General features: G+C 37.3%; 1 protein-coding gene across 4 annotated transcripts in view; it reads left to right on the top strand.

Annotated features, from left to right (window-relative positions):
* SYT1 (synaptotagmin 1) overlaps positions 1-14,897 on the top strand; it is a 561,665-nt gene that overhangs the window by 387,643 nt on the left and 159,125 nt on the right. The window lies entirely within an intron of this gene.

Here is a 14,897-nt window from a genome sequence, read left to right as displayed (position 1 = left end):
CGGCCATCTTGGCTCCACCCCCTAATGAGTGTATTAATGCACATATTTCCAGAACTTTTTTCCATTTGTATTGTGTAATTTAGAAAAAGCTTGTTTTGATTTTTGCCGATTTCTGAAAAATGATTATCCTTGTGTGATTTTGAAAATTATTCATAAACAGCCCCAAAAGCAAGACTTTGAAAATGATTTTTTGTGCTAGTTAACAGCAAAGTAATTATTTCCATATTATATTCTGCACCTTTCATCTACTTATTATGATCTAGAAAGATGATGGGATATTTTGAGTAAAACTAGAAATTGGCAAAAAGCATCAGTAAATATAAGAATGAAGAAACGTAGATTATTCATAAAATGAATAATGCAGACATTAGTGCAGTGGTGAAACATTCATAAGACAAAACAGAGATATGTTGAAGGTAGAAAATGCTTGAAGTTACTGCTGAATTTTTGTGGTGACCATAGCAAATGGTATTGCCTGTATTGTCTTGAGGCTCTTGGCTGAAATATCTGGTACTGATACAAATGTACAACCTTATATTTTTCCAGGGACAAAAATATAGCTCATCCTGTGAAAAAGATACGGATTTAAAGTTGTTTCTTAATATGATAAATGCCAATGGAACTAATAATCCAAATCTGCCCTTAAAAGTGAAACCAAGGCAGAAATACAAAAAACAATGAATTATGCCGTAGATTAAACGAAGATCCCAGTGAGTAAATCTACCATAGTTTTCCAGCCTAGGAGACAGAAATAGCTGACTATGAATGGGAATGAGGAAGAAGGGAATCAGTGCTAAGGAAAAGCCTCTTGAGATGGTGGCGTACTTCAAAGACTGTCCACTCTGCTTCTACTTGAGCTTAAGAACATGGCTATGTAGGTTTCCTTCAAGTCATCTAATATTTATTGAGCACTGACTCAGGCATTTTAGGGACTGCAAAAAAGATCCATTTAGAAATAAATGCATGGAACCACATAGAGCCTGCCTCCCCTTAGCCATAGGGCACATTGTGTAAATTAGAAAAGGGGCTCCTCCCCAACTGTTCATTCAGTAGGTGTGAGATTCAGTGAATGTCTGATGGGCAGGCCTCAGATTTGGAAGCATGAACTTGACATGCACAGCTGCTAGTCTATAATGCCAAAGATTTTCCTTTTTAAAATGTATACTCTGCAACAGCCTTGCTCTTGGTGAAGATTTCATCTTTGTTTTCACAATGCTCAATTAAAGAAAAAGATATTTGGAGCATTTACTTTTAAAATATATATATGTCAGGACTCCTTAAGTAAATAATTTTAAAAAATTTTATTTAGTGCCAAAACTCCCTGGAAGAAGAAATAATGACGTTTTTCCATCTGAGAGTTATATTTTTATTGTAGAAAGAATATTTATTAGTTGGCTTCATCAATAGTTGTATCCCTGAAGCACTAAATTTGTATACAAGAGCCTATTAAGCCATGTAGATTTCATTTGAAAAATGTACCGTGTTATGTTCTAAGAGCTGAGTTTAGCAAATATGAGAAATTGAGTTCTTCTAGTAAAATAAATAAGACTGAGATTTTAACACCTGGGAAATAAATAATAAGTTTCATTATTGCACAAACCATCCTTAGCACTGTATCCTAATCTTGAGAAAAATACCTTGCACATAGTAGATGCTCAATACATATTTTTCATTGCATAATTTTTAACTGCTCAATTTATGCCTACTTGTCATGAAAAAAAACAGGCTTTCTTGATAAAGGAAGATCTTTTTTTTTTCAACAAAAGACTTGCTAATACTAATTTATTTCTAAATGATTCCAAGTATTTCTATTGTGTTTGTATTAATATTAGTGCTTTGTGTCATGAATAATCTACAGAAAGCCAAGATTTAAGTCAGTGAGAAATACATTTCTTGTATAGGAAGAGAGTTTACTAAAATACATTTTATACATTTGCACACATTTGTCTCTTTTTTTCTTAATGCATCTTTTTATACCAGTCTAACATAAACCACTCAATGTATTGTATCACATAGTCAATATTTCTACCAATGGGGAGCAGATTTTAACAGATGTATTCAATATTTTTATTTAAAAATCCATCAATGCTAAGTGAGGCATATGGTAAGCCTTGAAAAGGAAGTATTATTTAAATGACTGGAGAGGAAGAAGAATAGCATTTGAAAAAAGAAAGGATGCACTTTAGAAAACACAGAAGTAGAATTGAGCAGGGAACAACTTACCCAGTCTGATGAGAACAGAGGTGAGTGTGGGGGAACAGTGAGAAATAAACACAAATAAGTAGGATGGGTTAAATGACAGAGGACTTTGAACACTGTGCACAAAATAATTGATAATTGTATATCAGAAAGTGTTATCTGATTATAATGAACAGGTAAAATGGACAGAGGAGATAATTGATGGGAAAAGAGATCAGATGGGAGAGAATTTCAGGTCTACACCTTATAAATAGACATAAAAGAAGAGTAAAACACATTGAAGGAGAAATGGCAAAGCTTACCAACCAGTTGGATTTGAGAGTATGTATTTCCCCATTTTTCCAATGTGGTAGGAAACGGCAGAAGCACCGACAGAGCCATGGAGCTGTTTTGGAGAACTGGTTTGGGAAGGAGATAAAGGATGCACAAAGCATTCTATAGACTTTGGGAATACACTCCTGGAGTATAGAATAGGGAGTAGAATAGAGTAACTGACCGAGTAGTGAGGCATGGGAAAGCGTGTGCTCAACAATGAGTGAATGGGAAGATAACCAAGGGGCTGAAAACCACCTTAAATAACAACCACATTTGAGCCTTGAGAATAGAAAGGGAAAGAGGGGGAAAATGCAGAGATGTAGCAGGACATGCTTGTAGGGAACAGTAACGTGAAAATAAAAGCAGAAGAAAATTTTAAGAAGGATTATGTGATCAAGATTTTCTAATAGCACAGACAGTGTTGTTTGGGTTTGGCCAAAAAAACTGTTTGTTATCTTTCAGAGAATCCTGAGTACAATGTTAGAGTCTTGAGACTGGTTGCAGAATGAATAGATAGAAAGGGTGGATAAGAAGAAAAGACAGGTTTTTACCCCCAAGATAGCGGATTGGAGCGTTTGTTAGTGTGCCTCAGCCACTTGGAGAGAGCAAAATCGTGTGTGTTACTTTTTTTTTTTTTTTTTTTTTTTGACAATCTCTCGCTCTGTTACTCAGGCTGCAGTGCAGTGGCACAATCATAGCTCACGGCAGCCTCAAACTCCTGGGCTTAAGTGATCCTATCACCTCAGCTCCCACAGAGCTGGGACCACAGGTATGCACAACACCCAGCTATTTTTTTTATTATTATTATTTTTTGTAGAGCTAAGGTCTCATTATGTTGCCTAGATCTTGAACTCCTGGGCTCAAGTGATCCTCCTGCCTCAGGCTCCCAAAGTACTGGCATTATAGTTATGAGCCACCATGCCTGGCCACACATTGTGAACTTTTATCTAAGAAGGAAAAGGGAAACTTAACAGAAAAAGTGAAAGAAACTTCAGATACTTTCAAAGGAGCAGTAGGCAGTGAGGCAGAAAACTGTGAGTCTCCAAAATGCAAAAAAGGGAGAGACCATCACCATGATTCTCATTTCCACTGCAGAGCCTGGCAATTCAGGCCACAGGGGAGTGCCTTAACCCTAACCAGCACTGAAGCTGATCTTGTGAGCAGCGAGGAGGATATGAGAAGGAGCGGCATCAGAACACACTTTGCAGGCTCTCCTAGACCCCAGTGAAACAGAAGGAAGACATTCCTGATCCTAACTCGTAAAATCCTCCAGAAGTTGGCAAGTTAAACTCAGCCAGTGCTTACATGTTGCCAGAAATTCCCAACTGTGGCGGGGCGTGGTGGCTGACTCCTGTAATCCCAGCCTGTAATTGGAAGGCCAATGCCAGAGGATCACAAGGTCAAGAGATGGAGACCATCCTGGCCAACATGGTGAAACCCCATCTCTACTAAAAATACAGAAATTAGCTGGTCATGGTGGCACGCACTGGTAGTCCCAGCTACTCAGGAGGCTGAGGCAGGAGAATTGCTTGAACCCAGGAGGCAGAGGTTGCAGTCAGCCGAGATTGCGCCACTGCACTCCAGCCTGGTGACAAAGCGAGACTCCGTCTGAAAAAATAAATAAATAAGAAAGAAACTCCCAAATGAGTTTCGTGATCTAATCTCAAGTGGGGATGAACCCCGAGGGCCAGAGCTGAGCACAAGTGGGAAGTGTGCTCTTGCCACAGGTGCAGGAGCTGGACACCTCTGCTTTGCGGGTCAATCCAGGACAGGTGTGGCCTGAGAGCCATTGTTTGTGTCTTGAGTGGGAAGTCTTGCATCCTGGGTCAGTTTTGTATTCTGAGCATGGACTGCCCGGGATTCCGCTGGCAGTTACAGCTTTCTTCTGCAGAAGTCTGCAGGTGAGAGACACACCATGTCAGGGGCATGGGAGCTGAGCGGGTCTCATTGTGGTCTGCTGCCCCTCTCTTCCTATGCAGACTGTTTTGTGCAGCAGAAATGGTTCCACTCCTTTCTGGAACATTACCCCAGTGGCAAGGAAACTTCCTTTCAACTTCCACTGCTTTGCATCTGCACTTGGGGAGCCAGAGCACAAACGGCTGACCCAGCCCCCACACAGCTTCGCCTCCATTATATGCCTTGGTAGCAGACAATGGATAGGGACTTTTGAGAGTTCGATGGCCCCACCCATCTCCTGGGATATCTGAGTACTCTTCCTGGGTAACATAGGCCATGCATAAATCCCACAGCCACAGCTTCCTCCTTCCTGCAAGTGCCACATCCTGGCAGGAGGTCAACTGGCACAGCCCATTACAACATCTGTTGACACAACATAGTGCTCATAGTGAATAGGCTCACTATAGCTGGCAATTGAGAAAGCCACCACACTAAGGCTATTTATAACCAAGGAAATCTTACAGAGATACATCACTTCCCTGTCACCCCCATCAGAGCTGGTGCTTGCACCTACCACTGGGAGACCAGAGGACAGACCAGCCTTGTCCAGCTCCACCCACCACCAGCATGGGTTGTGGCAGCCCCACCAGGTGGTTAGATCCAGAGGAGCAGGAGCATTCACAGTCTTCTGACCCTAAGGGACTGCCGCTCCTGGGGGAAAAGGGAGTGTACCACACCAAGGGAGCACCCCACAGGACAAAAGAAACCAGAGTGAGAGCTTTTCTCTATTCCAGAACTTCCTGCTTGTGGGCAGCGAACAGCTGCACCTCTTTAAGCAGGGGCACACGCAGAGTGCTGGGCTTAGTGGAGGAAGACTATGGCTCTGCGCAGCAGTCAAGCAGCCCCTGTGCTCATGAAGAGATTTGGAGAAGGGTACTTCTTGTCCCCCTTGGCCATTGCTGCAGGCACAGCCGGGAATTCTCCTGTGAAAACTCAGTGGCAGTGCACCTGCACACAGCCTTTCTGGAACATTTGGGGGTGACTGCGTCCCCATGGGAGGTGTGCCCTCCAGGTTCAAGCTTGCATGAGGGGTGGAGTTCCACTTCCCATCTACATGAATATCAGTATTCCTGCAGATGGACCGAGGTGCCTATCTGATCTGCATATAAAAAATCCTGGGATGGGGGCATGATAGAAGGTAGGTGACTTTTGTGCTGGCCTCATAGTGGAGCTGAGGTGACTCCCTCCCTCCCCCGCCAAGATTTCAATGTATTTCGCTGGGAGCTCCTCCAGCTGCCTCTATCAGAGCTGGGACTTTTGCCCTCTATTGGGTTTTGCATTTACCCACCTGCTTCAGCCACAGGCAGTTCTTACCCTTAGGTGCCTTCTACTGGTCTGAAGGCTGAACTGTTCAACCCAGTGAAAAAATACTGAGGGTGGGGGGAGGGAAGTACACATGACTGGGGAATGAGGTAAGCTTCATGAGACCTCTGCCATCCTAGCCCCAGAGGAGACAGTAAACCTGCTCACACATCCAGTACATAGCTACTACAAGTAGCATATGAGAAAGTCATTGCACAAAGATTCTCTATATCTAAGGAATTCATACAGAGTCTTTGACATGGAAAGCACCCAGAGCCAAAGCCAGTCAATCATAAACTATACACATTATAGTCACAACCTCAAAGCTCAATCAAAATAAATTTTAAAATAATAAGAAGAAATATCCCCAGATGAGAAAGAACCAGAAAAATGATTCTGACAATATGAAACAAACAAAGAAACAAATAAACAGTTTTATAACACCCCCAAAAGATCACACTAACTCTCCAGCAATGGATCCAAATCAAAATGAAATCTTTGGAATACCAGATAAAGAATTTAAAAAATTGATTGCAAAGTTTCTCAGTGAGATCCAAGAGAAAGTTGGAAACCAACATAAAAAATCAAAAAATACAATTCAGGATATACATGAAAAATTATCTGAAAACAAATTATTTCTTTAAAAAACAAAACAAAAAAACAGAATTTGTGGGGCGCGGTGGCTCATGCCTGTAATTCCAGCACTTTGGGAGGCCAAGGCAGGCGGATCATGAGGTCAAGAGATCGAGACCATCCTGGCCAACATGGTGAAACCCCATCTCTACTAAAAATACAAAAATTAGCTGGGCATGGTGGCACACACCTCTAGTCCCAGCTACTAGGGTGGCTGAGGCAGGAGAATCACTTGAACCCGGGGGGCAGAGGTTGCAGTGAGCTGAGATTGCACCACTGCACTCTAGCCTGGTGACAGAGCAAGACTCCATCAAAAAAAAAAAAAAAAAAAAAAAAAAAAAACAGGACTTCCAGAAATCAAAGACTTGCTTAGGGAATTACACAATGCAGTTGAAAATTTTAACAGTAAACTAGACGAAGCAGATGAAAGAAATTAACAGCTTGAAGATGAGGCTTTTAAGTTAGCCCAATCAGACAAAAATAAAAAAAAAAGAAAGTCTCCAAGAAATGTGGCATTACATAAAATGTCCAAACCTAACAATCACAGGTATTCCAGAAGAAGAAGGAAGAACGATGAAGGAAGAAGAAGAAGGAGAAGGAGGAAAGGAGAAGGAGGAGAAAAGGAAGAGGAAGAAGAAGAAGAAGGGGACAACAATAAAATGTTTAGAAACCTATTTGAGAGGACAATTGAGGAAATATTCCCTGGTCTTGCTGGAATATTAGACATCTAGGCACAAAAAGCTCAAAGAATTCCTGGGAGATACATTACAAAAAGGATATCACCACAGCATATAATTATCAGGCTATATAAAATCAATGTGAAGGAAAGAATTCTAAGAGCAGTGAGACAAAATAACTTATAAAAGAAATAACATATAAACGAAATCAAATAACTTGTAAAGGAAAACCTATTAGACTAACAGGAGACTTCTCAGCAGAAACCTTCTAAACCAGAAGGCTTTGGGGTCTTGTCTTTAGTCTTCTAAACAGAATAACTATCAGCCAAGAATTTTGTATCCTGCAAAATTAAATTTCATAAATAAAGGAGAAGTAAAGTCATTCCCAGACAAACAAATGCTGACAGAATTTGGCACAACTAGACCACCTCTACAAGAAATGCTCAAAGGAATGGTAAACATCAAAGTAAAAGGTTGATATGCACCAGTATAAAAACACTCAAAATTATAAATTCATAGAGCTTATGAAATAATAACACAATGGAGAATACAAAGCAATTAATGATCCACAAGATGAATGCAACAGTTACCCACATATCAATATTGACTTTGAATGTAAATGTTCTAAATTCTTCACTTAAAAGATATAGGTTGGCAGAATTGATAAAATACGTAATCCAAATATCTACCTCCTTCAAGAGACCAACTTAACACATAAAGATTCTTACAGAGTTAAGGTAAAAGAGTTGGAAAATATATACCATGCAAATGGAAGCCAAAAGCAAGCAGTAGTACCCATTCTTACATCACAGAAAACAGACTTTAAATCAACAGCAGTAATAAAGACAAAGAAGGTCATTATATAATGATAAAGAATCAATTCAACAAGAAGATACAACAATCATAAATATATATGCACGTAACATCAGAGCTCTCAGATTCATGAAACAAATACTACCAGACCTAAGAAAAGAAATAGACAGCAATACAGTAATAGGGGAGAATTCAACAATCCACTGACAGAAGTAGACAGACTGTCAAGGCAGAAAGTCAACAAGGGAGCACTAGACTTAAACTGGTCTCTGGAACAAATGAACCTAACAAATATTTACAAAACATTCTGTCCCAAAAATGTAGCATATACATACTTCTCATCAGCACATAGAACATTTTCCAAGATAGACCATATGACAGATCACAAAACAAGTCTCAATAAATTTTTAAAGATTTAAATCCTACCAAGTATCTTCTCAGACCAAAGCAGAACAAAACTAGAAATCAATTTTAGGAGAAACTCTCAAAACTATAAAAAATACATGGAAATTTAAAAACCTGCTTCTGAATGATCTTTGGGTCAATGATGAAATTAAGACAGAAATTTTTAAAAATTTTTGAAAGGAATTATAACAGTAACACAAGGTATCAAAATCTCTGGGATACAGCAAAAGCAGAGCTAAGAGGGAAGTTTATAATGCCAAATGCCTACATAAAAAAGACAGAAAGATCACAAATTGACATGCTAATGTCATGCCTCAAGGAACTAGAAAAACAAGAACAAACCAAACCCAAACCTAGCAGAAGAAAAGAAATAATAAAGAGCAGAACTAAATGAAATTGAAACCAACAAATACAAGGATCAATGAAACAAAAAGTTGGTTATTTGAAAAGATAAAATCGATAGACCAATGGCTAGATTAACCAAAAAAAGAAGAAAGAGAATTTAAATAAGCTCAATCAGAAATGCAAATGAAGACATTACAACAGATACTAAAGAAATGTAAAGTATTATTCAAGATTACTCTGAACACCTCTAAGCACACAAACCAGAAAATCTAGAGGAAATGGATAAATTCCTAAAAACATATAGCCCCACAAGCCTGAATCAGGAAGAAATAGAACTCTTGAACAGACCAATAACAAGTCTTGAAATTAAATTAATACTAAAAAAAAAAAAACTCACAGCAAAGAAAAGCCCAGAACTAGATGAATTCACAGCCACATTCTACCAGACAGTCATAAAACTGACATCAATCCTACTGAAACTACTCCAGTGGATCAAGGAGAGAATACTCCCTAACTCATTCTACAAAGCCAGTATCACCCTAATACCCAAGCCAGGAAAGGACACAACCAAATAGGAAATGTCCCTGATGAACATAGATGCAAAAATTCTCAACAAAATACTAGAAAACCAAATCCAACAGCACATGAAAAAATTAATTCACCTCAATCAAGTGGGTTTCATTCCAGGGATGCTAGGAGGGATAAATATATGCAAGTCAATAAACATGATTCACCACATAAGCAGAATTAAAAATAAAAACCATATGATCGTATCAATAGATGTAGAAAAATCATTCAATAAAATCTAGCATCTCTTCCTGGTAAAAATTCTCCACAAACTAGGAATAGAAGGAAAAGGAACATAACTCAAAATAATAAAAGCCAGATACATCAAACCCATAGCCAACATCATTCTGAATGAGGGCAAAGTTGAAAGCGTTCCCCCTAAGAGCTAGAACAAGACAAGGGCTCCCAGTTTTACCACTTCCATTCAACATAGTACTGGAGGTCTTAGCCAGAACAATCAGGCAAAATAAAGAAATAAAGAGCATCCACATTGGAAAAGAGGATGTCAAACTGTCTCTGTTGGCTGTTGATATAAATGTATACATAGAAAACCCCAAAGACTCCTAAATTTGATAAATGAATTTAATGAAGTCTCAGAGTACAAAATCAACGTACATAAATCAGTACCACTGTTATATGCCAATAATGATCAAGCTGAGAATCAAATCGAGAACTCAATCCCATTTATAATAGCTGCAAAAAACATAAAATACCTAAAAATATGCTTAACTAAGGAGGTGAAAGATCTCTACAAGGAGAACTACAAAACACTGATAAAAGAAATCATAGATGACACAAACAAATGGAAAAGCATCCCATGTTCATGGATTAAAAAAATCAATATTGTGAAAATGGCCATACTATCCAAAGCAATCTTCGGACTCAGTATAATTACTATCAAAGTATCAACATCATTTTTCACAGAATTAGAAAAAAAAAACACTAAAATTTGTACGGAACCAAAAAAGAGCCTGAATAGCCTAAGCAATCCTAAACAAAAATAAAAAATCTGGCAATATCACATTACCTGACTTAAAATTATACTACAAGGCTATAGCAACCAAAACAGCACGGTTATAAAATAAAAGTAATGTGAAAGTAGACATATAGACCAATGGAACAGAATATACCCAGAAATAAAGCCACGTATCTACAGCCAACTGCTCTTCAACAAAGCAGACGAAAACATACACTGGGGAATCGATATCCTATTTCAACAAATGATGCTGGGAACGTTGGATAGCCAAATATAGAAGAATGAAACTGGATCCCTATCTCTGACCATACACAAAAAACTTAACACAACATGGATTAAAGACTTAAATGTAAGATCCGAAACCGTAAAGATTCTAAAAGAAACCCTAGGGAAAAAAACTCTTCTCAACATTGGTGTAGGTAAAAAATTTATGACCAAGACCCCAAAAGCAAATGTAATAAAAACAAAAATAAATAAGTAGGACTTAATTAAATTAAAAAACTTCTGTACAGCTAAATAATCAACAGAGTAAATAGACAACCTATAGAATGGGAGAAAATATTCACAAACTATACATCCAACAAACGGCTAATATCCAAGATCCACAGGGGCCTCAAATCAGCAGAAAAAAAAAATAATAATCCCATAAAAAGTGGGAAAATGTGAAGAGATATTTTTCAAAAGAAGCCGTACAAATGGCCCACAAACATATGAAAAAAATGCTCCACATCACTAATTATCAGTGACATGCAAGTTAAAACCAAAATGAGATATCACCTTACAGTCAGAATGGCTACTAATAAAAAGTTAAAAAAAAAATAGATACTGGCATGGATGCTGTGAAAATGGAACTCTTACTGTTGATGTGTTAGGTAAATTAGTACAACTTCTATGCAGAACAGTATGGAGAGTTCTCAAAGAACTAAAAACAGTTCTACCATTTGATCCAGCAATCCCACTACTGGATATCTACCCAAAGAAAAAGAAGCCATTATATCAAAAAGACACCTACACTTACATGTTTATTGCAGCACAATTCACAAACACAGAGGTATGGAATCAACCTAAGTGCCCATCAATGGATGAGTGGATAAAGAAAATGTCAGATAGAGATATAGAGATATAGATAGATATAGATAGATCGTGGAATACTACTCAGTTATAATAACAGAACAAAATAATGTCTTTTGCGGCAACTTGGTTAGAATTGGAGGCCATTATCCTAAGTGAAGTAACTCAGAAACAGAAAACCAAAAACTGCATATTCTCACTTATAAGTGAAAGCTAAGCTATGGGTATGCATGGGCATATAGAATGGTATAATGAACATTGGAGACACAAAAGTGGGAAGGGGATGAGAGATTAAATATTACCTATTGGATACAATGTACACCATTCAGGTGATGGGTACATTAAAAGCCCAGACGTTACCACTATACAATTCATCCATTTAACCAAACCCCTAGAGCTACTAAAATAAATAAATAAATAGGGAAGAAAAGACAGCAGAAAATACATGACTAGCCCACATGAATATTACTAATGTATAGTTACCTATATACAGCATATATTACAAATCTCTTGAGGTGTTCTTTGTATCACTTGAGTTCCTATTGTCGCTATAATGAATTATTCCAAGTTTACTGTCATAAAAGCCACACACATTTATTATTTTCCCATTCTGGAGGTCAGAAATCTGAAATTGGTTTCACTGATCTGAAATCAAGGCGTCCGCAAAGCCAATTCTCTCTTGAAGGGGTAGGGGAGAATCCATTTCCCTGCCTTTTCCAGCTTCAAGAGGCACCTGCATTCCTTGGCTCATGGTCCCTTTCTTTATCTACAAAACCAGCAACAGAGACTCTTCAAATCTCCCTCTCTCTCTCTCGGACTCTGACATTTCTGCCTGCCTCTTTCACTTATAAAAACTCTGGTAACTGCATTGAGTCTACACTCAGATAATTCAGGATAATTTCCCCATCTCAAGATCCTTAGTCTAATCACACTTGCAAAGTCCCTCTTACCAGGCGGCTGTATTCACAGCTACCAGAAAATAGGATGTGGACATCTTGGAGGGGCCATTATCATGTCTACCACAAGGTATAAATTAAAACATCAGAAGCAGTTTTAAATTAATTTGCCTTGGACTTAATTATTATGTATCAATTTACCTTTGGGTCAGATATTATATTTGAGATTGATTCATTAACTAGAAAATGAAAATAATATTTTTAATAGAGTTTTTATACTAGTCGATTATTTTCTGCTGAAAGGACTTTAAGTTGAATGTTAAAATTCTTGTTATAAACTTCCACGTAATGGTAGTTGGGTAGCAATAACAATAAACTGATAGTTTTCTGCCTGTAGCAGTATTTTGATGAGACTATTTTTGACTGCAACTCTTATTTTATATTTAAAAAATCACTGCATTTTATGCTGTTATTTGCTTCACTGAATTTTTTAATTTAATATGTTCTATTAAAGAGACTTTAAAGCTAGATACAAACTTTTTTCTCTGTATACATTTTTAATATTCACATTTTTAACCTAACAACCTAAAGATAAATTTGAATTTCTCAGACTATTCAACCTATAGAGTTTTTCCTCTGTAAAACTGAAGTGGTACTGAACAAAACTGCTGCAAAGACTAAATAAGATAATGTATCTATAACTGTAGCCCAATTGCTGGGCCATAACAGGTAGGTAGGTCTTCAATAAACTTTTAGCCTGATCCAAAATATATTCCACAAGATTTGCTGACCAATATTGAGACATGTTTCTATAAATACTGCAGATGAATAATACTGTGGGTGTTGTTTCTTAGTAAACTTGCCAAATTTTAAATATTTGGTTACTCTACACAATTAAATAAAATTTTAACATGAGCATCCAAGTAACTCTATTTACTAAAAAATGGCTGTTTCTTTACATGATATATGACTAATGAGTCAAGGTATCCTATAGCTATACAAAATGATAACATTAAGCATTTTTTATTTTATCTATCTAAAGGTGCCAATACATTGTGAAGAAAATTCTGTTTATTTCATTATATTTAATACAGCATATTCCAACTTAAAGTTATTCAGAAGATCAACTGAAAGCAAATCGAAAAGACAGCAGCGCTTTAAGAAATAAAAGCCAAAAAATAAAAGTTTTTCAGTGGTTATAAATTACTTTCAAGTTGCATTATTTCAAATTTCTTCCTGTAATCTCATGTTCCTAACTCTCTAACTCCCTTTGATTAAATCATGTTCATTTGCTTTCACTATTTTCTTTTTGTGAACTTGTCAAATCATCTTTGTCTTGTCTTGTATAATTTAAGAGACTTTTATGTAGCTCTCTGAGCGACTATCACCACACAAGTCCAACTGGGAGAATAATTTATGAGGTTCAAAATGAAGGGTCATTATGAATGCTGTCTTTCCTGCAATGAGTACGTACACTATCTTGTTCATGCATGACAGGATTTTAACTAAATCAAGGGAGATAGATGCTTTTAAATGAAGTATTATGAATGATATCATTGGTTACATAAAATAATTTACTTTTTTAATCTTTACATTATTTAATAAGTTTAGAGAACTGGAAGAAAACGTCTTTAGGTGTGGGTTTATCTGTAACTGTCACATAAGTATTTCTTTGGTAGAAAACACAATTTCAAAAGTTGTAGTTTTATGTCCTTAGGTTAACATCCAGTATCCAGTCATAAGCCAGAATATTATGCATAGTAAGTATTCTGCACAATGATACTAAATGCAGAGGAAAAGCAAAGAAAGTAGATTTTCTCAATTTTCAAGAGAGGTTAATTTTTAAGTGTTATTACTTTATCAAAGTACTCCTGACTGGTGTTCAGCAATCATTGGTTCCAGTAATGTTTATTTGGCTTTTTCTTATCATTTCAGTGCCCGGTATCTTTTTTTATTACAACAGACAAATCTAATTACTTCCGATTAATCTCAATAGCTGTGATTAGTATTATGAATACTTCCCTTCCAATCTAACTGAAATCATAAATGTTTCCATGTCACCTTATTTTTTATAAGCACATGGTGTAAGGCATACTAAATAAGAAAATATATTAACTTTTAGCAGAGAGACAACTGTAATGGAAAACTAAATGTTTATTTGAGTATATTTATGTATATATGTTCTATTATTTTAAACAGCCTGTAAACCTAAGCCTCTCCTCTTATCTAAAAATCATCCTTCCTCCTCTCATTCCCTTTGCATTTTCACTAAACTCCCCTCAGTGTACTTATCTTGCTTTTTACATATTTATTTGTGTGAGTAGTTTATGTTTTTTCATATGTCCTGAGCTCTCTGCCTTACCCACAATGGCTTGACTATAGAGAAATGATAGCTAACTTTGGCCAGGTGCGGTGGTTCATGCCTGTAATCCCAGCACTTTGGGAAGCTGCGGCAGGCAGATCACAAGTTCAGGAGATCAAGACCATCCTGGCCAACATGGTGAAACCCCGTCTCTACTAAAAAAAAATATAAAAATTAGCTGGGTGTGATGGCATGTGCCTGAAGTCCCAGCTACTTGGGATGCTGAGGCAGGGGAATTGCTTGAACCCAGGAGGCAGAGGTTGCAGTGAGCCAAGATCGTGCCACTGCACTCCAGCCTGGCAACAGAGCGAGACTCCATCTCAAAAAAAAAAAAAAAAAAAAAAAAGAATTGATAGCTAACATTAATTGAGCTCTTGCTA

Source organism: Nomascus leucogenys, chromosome 10, assembly GCF_006542625.1.
Source record: "Nomascus leucogenys isolate Asia chromosome 10, Asia_NLE_v1, whole genome shotgun sequence".
Lineage (NCBI taxonomy): Eukaryota > Metazoa > Chordata > Mammalia > Primates > Hylobatidae > Nomascus > Nomascus leucogenys.
This window is presented reverse-complemented; position numbering and strand designations above follow the sequence as displayed.